General features: G+C 39.2%; 1 long non-coding RNA gene across 1 annotated transcript; it reads left to right on the top strand.

Annotated features, from left to right (window-relative positions):
- Nucleotides 1–650: 650 nt before the first annotated feature.
- LOC125296672 lies at nt 651–2,012 on the top strand. The gene is made up of 2 exons (XR_007193824.1): nt 651–1,133; nt 1,542–2,012. It is a non-coding gene; the product is annotated as an uncharacterized LOC125296672 (long non-coding RNA).
- Nucleotides 2,013–8,539: the final 6,527 nt, after the last annotated feature.

Genomic DNA, 8,539 nt, shown 5'->3' with positions numbered 1-8,539 from the left:
AAAGTAGTAACGCATATAGTGACTTGGATAAGTAACTTTAATCTGATTACTGGTTTGGAAATAGATTACTCGTTACCGTAGTATACTACTTAAACGGCACCGACAATCAAAAAATCCAGTGGAAACTAGATGGCAGAAGTGTGTAGGCCAATCTGCCCACCAGATTTTTCTACTTCGCTACCTACAGATGTTTTACCGGTATGATATTTCGAAATGCCATGTTATTTCCCATAGACAATCGACGCCCAGAAGTTGGATGGATACGTAAGTTACGGAGGCGGGACTTATTCTGGAGAGGTCTATAGCAAACATGATGAATTGAATCCACATATCCTTGCACTTGCGAAACTATTTTCCAGCATTCACGTTCCTCTTAAAGTGACAGGCACTCAATTAGATTTACACACCAAATGTGATGATTATAGACAAGTGTAGCCTAATAATTTAAATATCAATATGATGTAATCAAATGACTAAATATGTTTAGCTATTAGTAATCATGCAGATCATAAAATACTATAAATAATTATCAATATAAATGTATAGTTATATGAATTCCAAAATATGAAAAAGAAACCTACAACCATCACTTTCTATGTGTGTGTGTGTGTGTGGAGGGTCAATCAAATTCTATGATTGCCACTGATGTGAATGATCTCACAAATCACACAAACCAAATCAAATTTTAAAAATCGCAATAGTATCGAAATCATTGTGAGATAAGGGTGAGGATCTGCAGTGACTTGACTGCTCGTGTTATGATTATTACTGGGATTTCTGTCTTTCCATTGATATAGCACTTCATAAGAGGGTACTTCATGATTTATTCTTAATCAGAAAGACACAACGAATGTGTCCAGATATAGGGACAACACAGTTTGTGTTGTTTCTAACACATTCATTTTAAGAGTGTAGGAACCTCAAATTTATCTCTTTAACGTGTTTCTGGCATCACTGTACTTGATACATCGTAGCTTTCTGTGTGGAGTTGGGGCCCCATGCTGTCAACAGTCTGAGTCCACCACTGGTATTGACCACTCTAAAACACCATGAACACCAAATATCTGCAAATGGCTGAGACTGAATAGAAAAGTGAATTGTTGACACAGACATGGAGGTCACACATTCAGAAGGTAATGTATCCTGTTACCACATGACTGTGACATTTATGTAACTGAGACCAACCAGGTGAAACCCCTCACTGAGCAAACTGTGCCTTTGTAAACTAACAATAGAAGTGAAATAAAAGAGGAACAGGAAAATCTAGTTCTCTGAAACCTCGCCTGTTAATCTAAGATTGAGATTTTTGGAAATGTAGATCCTGTTCTGTTGCTTTTTGGCAAGCATTTGTTCCTAAACCAGGTTTGACATGTAATAAGGTGTTACAAAGCATGTAGTAAGGTGTTAGAAAGTTTTGCCTTCACAGATCACTTTGCATCACCCTTACTAAAGCCATTTTTGTCCGGTCTCTTAAATGAATTAAAATCAAGTCATAAGGACCATCATGCACCTCTCATTAAGCTCCATTGTTTATTTGTCAGCTTGCAGCTAAAAGATCCGTTACAGAGGGGACCAGAGTCAACCAGTGCTAGTTCTCACTCGTTCTGCCAAACGTGATAGTCTGCTGAAAGAAGAAACAACAAGGGTGTTCTTTGCATATTTTGCATTTACAAATTCCTGCAAAGTGCGTATTTTGCTCAAAATGCTTAGTTTATGTCTTAAAAACAAGTATTTAAGTCAATGAAACTGTCAGTGCAATCAGAATGACAAGCCCTTACGCCATTGTTTATGAACAAGATAGTCCAACTGCTTTGTCATGTTGTCAATATGGCAGTTCACTGTAAATGTTTTCTATTTATTTCAACTACAAAGTTACTCATTAATGTATGTGTTTGTGTCAAGGCTGCAATCATAATATACGTTGCCCCCCTAATACTAAGGCATAAAATGTTACAGTATCACTCAATGTTGTCCCATATAATCATAAATAATCAATGTTTCAAACTGTAAAATGGTATGCTAAGATATCACTTCTCTGTTTTATAAGACATTTGGGGATATGCCTATGTTTTACTTTCCTGTTAGGCCTACTCAAAGTCAGTGCTGTAAAATTCTACTCCACCCAAAGTTTTTGGAAAGAACATTTTAGAGTGACATTAACTGTTTGTGTTCAGTAGTTAGTATCAGGGTGTGTCCCCATGAAACTCTTTAGTTTGTCATATGAGGCCAGTGGGACATCTTCTCTACAGCTGCTGACTCTGAACAGGAAATAGTTAACTGTGAACATGAAACTCTTTAGTTTGTCATATGAGGCCAGTGGGACATCTTCTCTACAGCTGCTGACTCTGAACAGGAAATAGTTAACTGTGAACATGCAAGATAACGGGAAGCACATTTCCTGGCTTTCCTTTCATTTGAGCTGAGCGAACTGACAGACATTTCTAGAATGATAAAGAGTTTGGGATACCTTGTACAAAACAGGTTGGTAGGCATGTAGAGAAAATGACATCTTCATTCTGAATACATTGATGTAGTATGCCTTCTATTTGCATGGGCGGATTATGAACTTTCGGGCCCCTGGGCCCAGATGTATTAAGGACCCCCCACTTATTGTCGTATATGTGGTAGGGGTTGGGGGTTCCCCGAGACATTTTTTAATTTGTTTGATGAGATTTCCTGTATTCTGGTGCATTTTGGGGATGGCCAATACTAAATTCAATCAGATTCATAGCCTACATCCTGATTTGTTGATATTGATGCAATGATTCCATGCAAAGGCTTGGGCTTCAGGGCCCCCTGACCCCTTGGGCCCCTGGGCCCGGTAGGCCCGTGCAGTAATCCATCCCTGTCTACTTGGAATAGTGTTACACGCATGTTATATATTAGCATCTATGTCAATGTTTTGAATTACCATACATTGGCCAGTTGGTATTACTACCAACTAACATTGTCAATACGGTCTTTGATCAGTGAAGAAACATTGACTGTGGGGACATCTGGTGGTCATATTATGCCACTATATGAAGTCCCAGGACAACCAACAAATGAGACAATTGGTGGTTGTCACTGTTTGGATAAGATAATGAGCAGAAGAAAATATATTTTGGCATATAAAACATTTGTATCAAGACAGAGTGCACACAGACAGTGCTCTATTCTACATATATTATAAACTTTAGGGAAATGTAAAATAACTTTATTAAACTACCACAGTCAGGTATGCAGATAATGTCCTTTCACACATTGTGATGAACCCTTCAAACTAGAAGTCAACTTGTGCACTGAAACAAAACAGCACTTAATCCACCTTGTCCTCATACATTATTCAGCTTGTTTCGCAGATCCCCAGGCCTCTCTGTAGCCATGCTCCAGGCATCCATTCTGCACCGCACTAAAATTAGGCAACAACACTCCTTTCAAACACTTGTCTTATTTCTCATACTTGCTGTGATTGGAGAGGGAAATGCTTGATGTAAGATAACGTTTTCAGTTTTGACAAGTGTAGCTTCGGACATGGCATATGTTTCTAAAAGAGGTTCCTGAGATACTGTCCGGCCCAGTGGTCACCCTATCTGCGGCTGAGAGTAGTCTGATCTGCATACATCCATTTTTATTTCACCATGAGGCTTGCAGAGGTTTCCATTTACACCACCAAGCTGAAACAGTCGGTCTTGCAAGCAACACCGCCAGTTAACCGAAAGCATTGAAGTTGGTCTTTTTGGAAAACCATATGAAGAGATCTGTCTGTCTGCTGCATATGACTCCACATTCCAAGGAAGCCTCCAATTCCTTCTAAGCCACCAATCACAGGAGACAGTGCAGTAGACTCCTCACCATCAGTCTACGTTAGTTTCTGTCAGAAATAAGTCAGAAATATAGTGCTGCTGCCATGTCTCATTTCTTGGATCAAAAACTTGGATCAGGTTGATGAGGTGGCACAGTGGTGTCAATCTAACAGCTTGACACTGAATGTCAATAAAACCAAGGAAATGGTAGTGGATTACAGAAGGCAGCAGCAGAACTACAGTTACACCCAGTGTTCGAATTATACCGTGAGCTTCCGCTATTTCGCTATACCGTGAGCTACCGCTATTTCGACTGGTGACGTCACTCTCCATTTTATATAGGCTTACACACAGGATTTCACACTTGTGGTTCACAGTCAATTTTCCTTCGAAATATAGGTATAAGACCGTGGCTGGCTGGCCGACAAGTTAAAAGAAACTAATCATACTAGCAAGCACAATTTACCTTACATGTTATGGGAAGGGTTGGATTTGGGTAAGCACTGTTTCAAGGTGAGCCCCGTGCGTAAAATTGCGCGCCACAGTCAAATATTTTTTGGTATAGCCGTGCAGTGCAAACATGGAAATGCATACAGAGCAATAGCACGGGAATGGCAAACATACAACTTAAAGACCCAGAATTGTTTACAGATGGGCCACAGAAAGTCTCCAGTTTAATAGCCAAGTTCACCTAGCCTAATACAAGACCAGCCTTTGGTTCATTTGATTCGTTTTTCTTGGATAGCCTAAGCCTGCAAAACATGCAAATACCTTGGATATGATAACGGCAGAGTTTCAAACTTCAAATGGCGTGTACATCTGAGTGTAGCGCACAGATGATGGAGAGGGATTGAGAGAGGGGTGGTGCGTATGTGCTTGCAACGCATCTAAGACGCATCTTGACCAATCAGTTTTCAGTGCAGGCGGGATTTGATCTCTAAACTAAATTCATAATTTCAGTGTATCTAGGAACAAGAGCCAGTGCCCCCCCAAAAAGGAACATTTAAGACCCATTTCACATAAGACTGCACGAAAGTGTACCCTTGTCTCATAATAGTAAAAAATAGTCTTGCACGCTGCACTGTTTGTAACATGGCGGGTTAAATGATTGCAAAAGACATGTTGAGGTGAGTTTAACAAGTGTCATTTCATGTATATTATTTAGGCCCACATTAGATGGCTAGTTGCCAAGGCTACATGAAAAGACCAAACTTCCAAAATCTACATATTTTATTATCCCAATTCTAACTATAGCCTAGGCCTCCCTTATTTGGTTTACTGACTAGACATTATTGAAGAAACACAATCATCTGTATTTCAGTATCTAAGTAGGATAAAGTTTAGGGATACCTCCATGAAATTACTTTTTGCAGGTTGGGATGTCTGTTATATCACAAAACGTTTGTGCAGCAATATGCTTTTAAGAAAGGCTGATCTCTAATAATGGCAACGAGGAAAGACATTTCACGTCCAATTGATTATTATATGTTCACGTAGCGTTTCAAACAAACTGTAGGTTTGCAATTATAGATGTATGGGCATTTGCGTAAAAAAGGTAATCTGCAGTTCATGCGAAATTCCCTGAATATTAGTGCAAATTAAGAATATTAAGATATTAATTAAGATATTAAGAATGAAATTGCACAAAATGATAAATCTCCTCATTAAACCTCTCCCGTGTCGGTATATCTATGGAACTCCTCCTATGGAGGCCTGATTTTTAAGCTAAGAAGCAGCGATGGTCGTGGCCGCCGAGTGGAAGGGAGACATACGGTTAAACCATAGCGATCTTGCTACTCAATGTTTTTCTAAGGTTGGCTAATATCACTATGTTGTTACAAAGGCAGTGAAATATTAGACAAATGTATGGCCAGTTGGCCACCGCTTGTTAACCCATTCGTTTCAGGCTTTTGCAGCCTACACTGTGAATTTGTTTTAATTTGTCAGTATTAGCCTATACATGGGCGGATTATGAACTTTCGGGCCCCAGATATATTAGGGGCCCCCCACTTATTGTCGTATATGTGGGAGGGGGTTGTTCCTCCCCCAGAACATTTTTAATTTGTTTGATGATTTCCTGTATTCTGGTGCATTTTGGGGATGGCCAATACTAAATTCAATCAGATTCATAGCCTACATCCTGATTTGTTGATACTGAGGCAATGATTCCATGCAAAGGCTTGGGCTTCAGGGCCCCCTGACCCCTTGGGCCCCTGGGCCTGGGCCCGGTAGGCCCGTGTAGTAATCCATCCCTGAGCCTATATCATAGCAAACAATACAGTCTGAATGTACCAGAGAAATGGTACAGCCCAATGGGGGTGAGGGTTTAAAAATCGTATTTAATTAGATTATATCCTGAATTAACATTAAATTGTATTAAATTTGTTCAGTACCCCCCAAACTATTATTTTTAGGGCTATCAATCGATTAAAAACATTAATCTAATGAATTACATACTCTGTGATTAATTAATCTAAATTAATCGCATATATAATTTTTGCTGTGAAAGTATTTTAAATATTTAAATTCAAATGAATCGTTGAATAATCAGCATTAGTGACATTAAAGTTCAAAAACTCTTTTATTATTATTTTCACTGTTCAAATAATGGCCATAATAATCTATGATATGACCTAATATGCTGAGGAAATAAATTCAACAGTGCTTAGGAAGAAGTTTTTTTTTTTTTTTTTTTTTTTTCACATACAAGGCATTTCAGGGCACAGATATAACCTAGGGGACACAATGAAAATAAATTAACACTCCCCTCAATGTCAACACTTATTTCTTTGCATTGATGTGCGACTATAGAGTTGATGAACTCCGGTGATATGCAAATTCCTTGTTGCAGACATTGCAGAGGACTTTATTTTCAACACTTTATTTTTATCAACACCATCAAGCCATTTTTTAAAAGTAAATGTTCCAATCAATGATCCAGGCAGCACATTTCCTTCTCTCCTTTATTTTACATTCTACTTTTTACTGACTAGAACGGCTCGGGGTCAAAGGTCATACAGAATCGATTAATCTGCACTAATTTTTTTAATCAGTTATTTTTTTTCTCAAATTAATTAATCAAAATTAATCAGTTATTTTGACAACCCTAATTATTTTCATCCCTTTTGGGGGGGTCCAAGTCTCATCTAGGGGGGTCGGACCCCCCCAATAACCCCCATAATTCAAACCATGGTTACACCCCACTAATGATCAGCGGGCAACCTGTAGAGAGAGTCACAAGTTTTAAATACCTTGGTGTCCACATTACTGAAGACTTAACATGGACTAATACTCAATATGTTCTGAAGAAGTCCAGACAACTTCGACTCTACTTCCTTAGAGTCAGCTAAGGAAATTCAAAGTTTCTACATCCATCATGAAGGCCTTCTACACTTCAGCGGTTGAGAGTGTTCTAACTGGTAGCATCATCACCTGGTATGGGAAATCCACAGTTAGAGATTGTAGTACACTGCAGAGAGTAGTGCGCTCAGCTGAACGTACTATAAGAACTCAACTCTCTGCTCTACAAGATATCTATTCCAGAAGAGTACTCCTAAGAGCCCAGAAGATTCTGAAGGACTCTTCTCATCCTAACAATGGATTATTCCTCTGAAATCAAGAAGACGCCTATATAGTCACAAAGCCAGAACTGAGAGACTCAGGAGAAGTTTTTATCCCCAGGCCATCCGAACTCTGAACTCTCACACCCCCCCAATGCAGATATGCCTCTAAGAGCAGAGAACCTACTGATGGTGCTGTATGAGAAACTATGGTCATCAAACCTATTTTCCAAGAAGACCATTATTTTTAACTGTTAACTCTGCAATTGTCAAACACCTTTCGAGATATTTACAGTTCCTTTACACACAGCAGGACGGAAATGCAATTTTCTGCTTACCGACTTCTCCAAATAATTTAATAGCAACAAAATGTCTGTAAATAAACCCTTTAAAAAAAAACTATAACATCACACAATCATTTCATATTATTTCATCATATCTCTCAGAGAGCTGTGACAGACCATTTGAGACTTAATCTGTGGTGAAACTAGACCATTTTACCAGTGAGCTCTTCAGTGCGGTAACTTGTCCTGGTTTGTTTTCGAGGGGAGACACAGTCAAGCGGTTCCACTTACAGCTTTTGTCTTTGAGCAGCTGAGCTGAAAATGACAAGAGAACTTCTCTCCGCAGCGTCTTGTTAGCATGAATAATGGATTGAAAATCGCTCCCAACATCCATCACACTGGATAAAATTAGAGGTCAACTTACCCACCACACCAAGTGAAAACCCAGGACCAAATTAAATAAATAACAATGGTGAAGGAGAACATAAACAAAGGTATTCATGAAAAAAAGATGGGAGAATAGTGTATGTGTACATGCGAATGTGCGGCGCAGGCCTTCAAAGACTCCATGACACAACCGGCAACGTTGTCAAATGTCTATATTTAGATATTTAATCCATTCATCCACGTCCACACTCACATAGAGCAACGACCATGCAGGCCAAACTGCACACCATTCCAGATGCGAGACACCACCATCGTAGTAGTGTCCTTACAGTATATACAGGTTTAGGGTGTTTAATATGATGTAACCGTGTGTAGGGGTGCAAGTTTAACCTCTCTTAACAATGTCTGTTTCGTATCACATACATAATGTTTATCTGACTTTTTTTTCCCCCGCTCCTACTCATAGGTCTGTACAGCAAGAAATGTTAAACAAAGAGGCGGGGGCATTTGTGTACATATTGAG

Source organism: Alosa alosa, chromosome 6 (assembly GCF_017589495.1).
Source record: "Alosa alosa isolate M-15738 ecotype Scorff River chromosome 6, AALO_Geno_1.1, whole genome shotgun sequence".
In the NCBI taxonomy this organism is placed as follows: domain Eukaryota; kingdom Metazoa; phylum Chordata; class Actinopteri; order Clupeiformes; family Clupeidae; genus Alosa; species Alosa alosa.
Note: the sequence above shows the minus strand (reverse complement) of the source record. Positions and strands in the feature narration are given on the sequence as shown.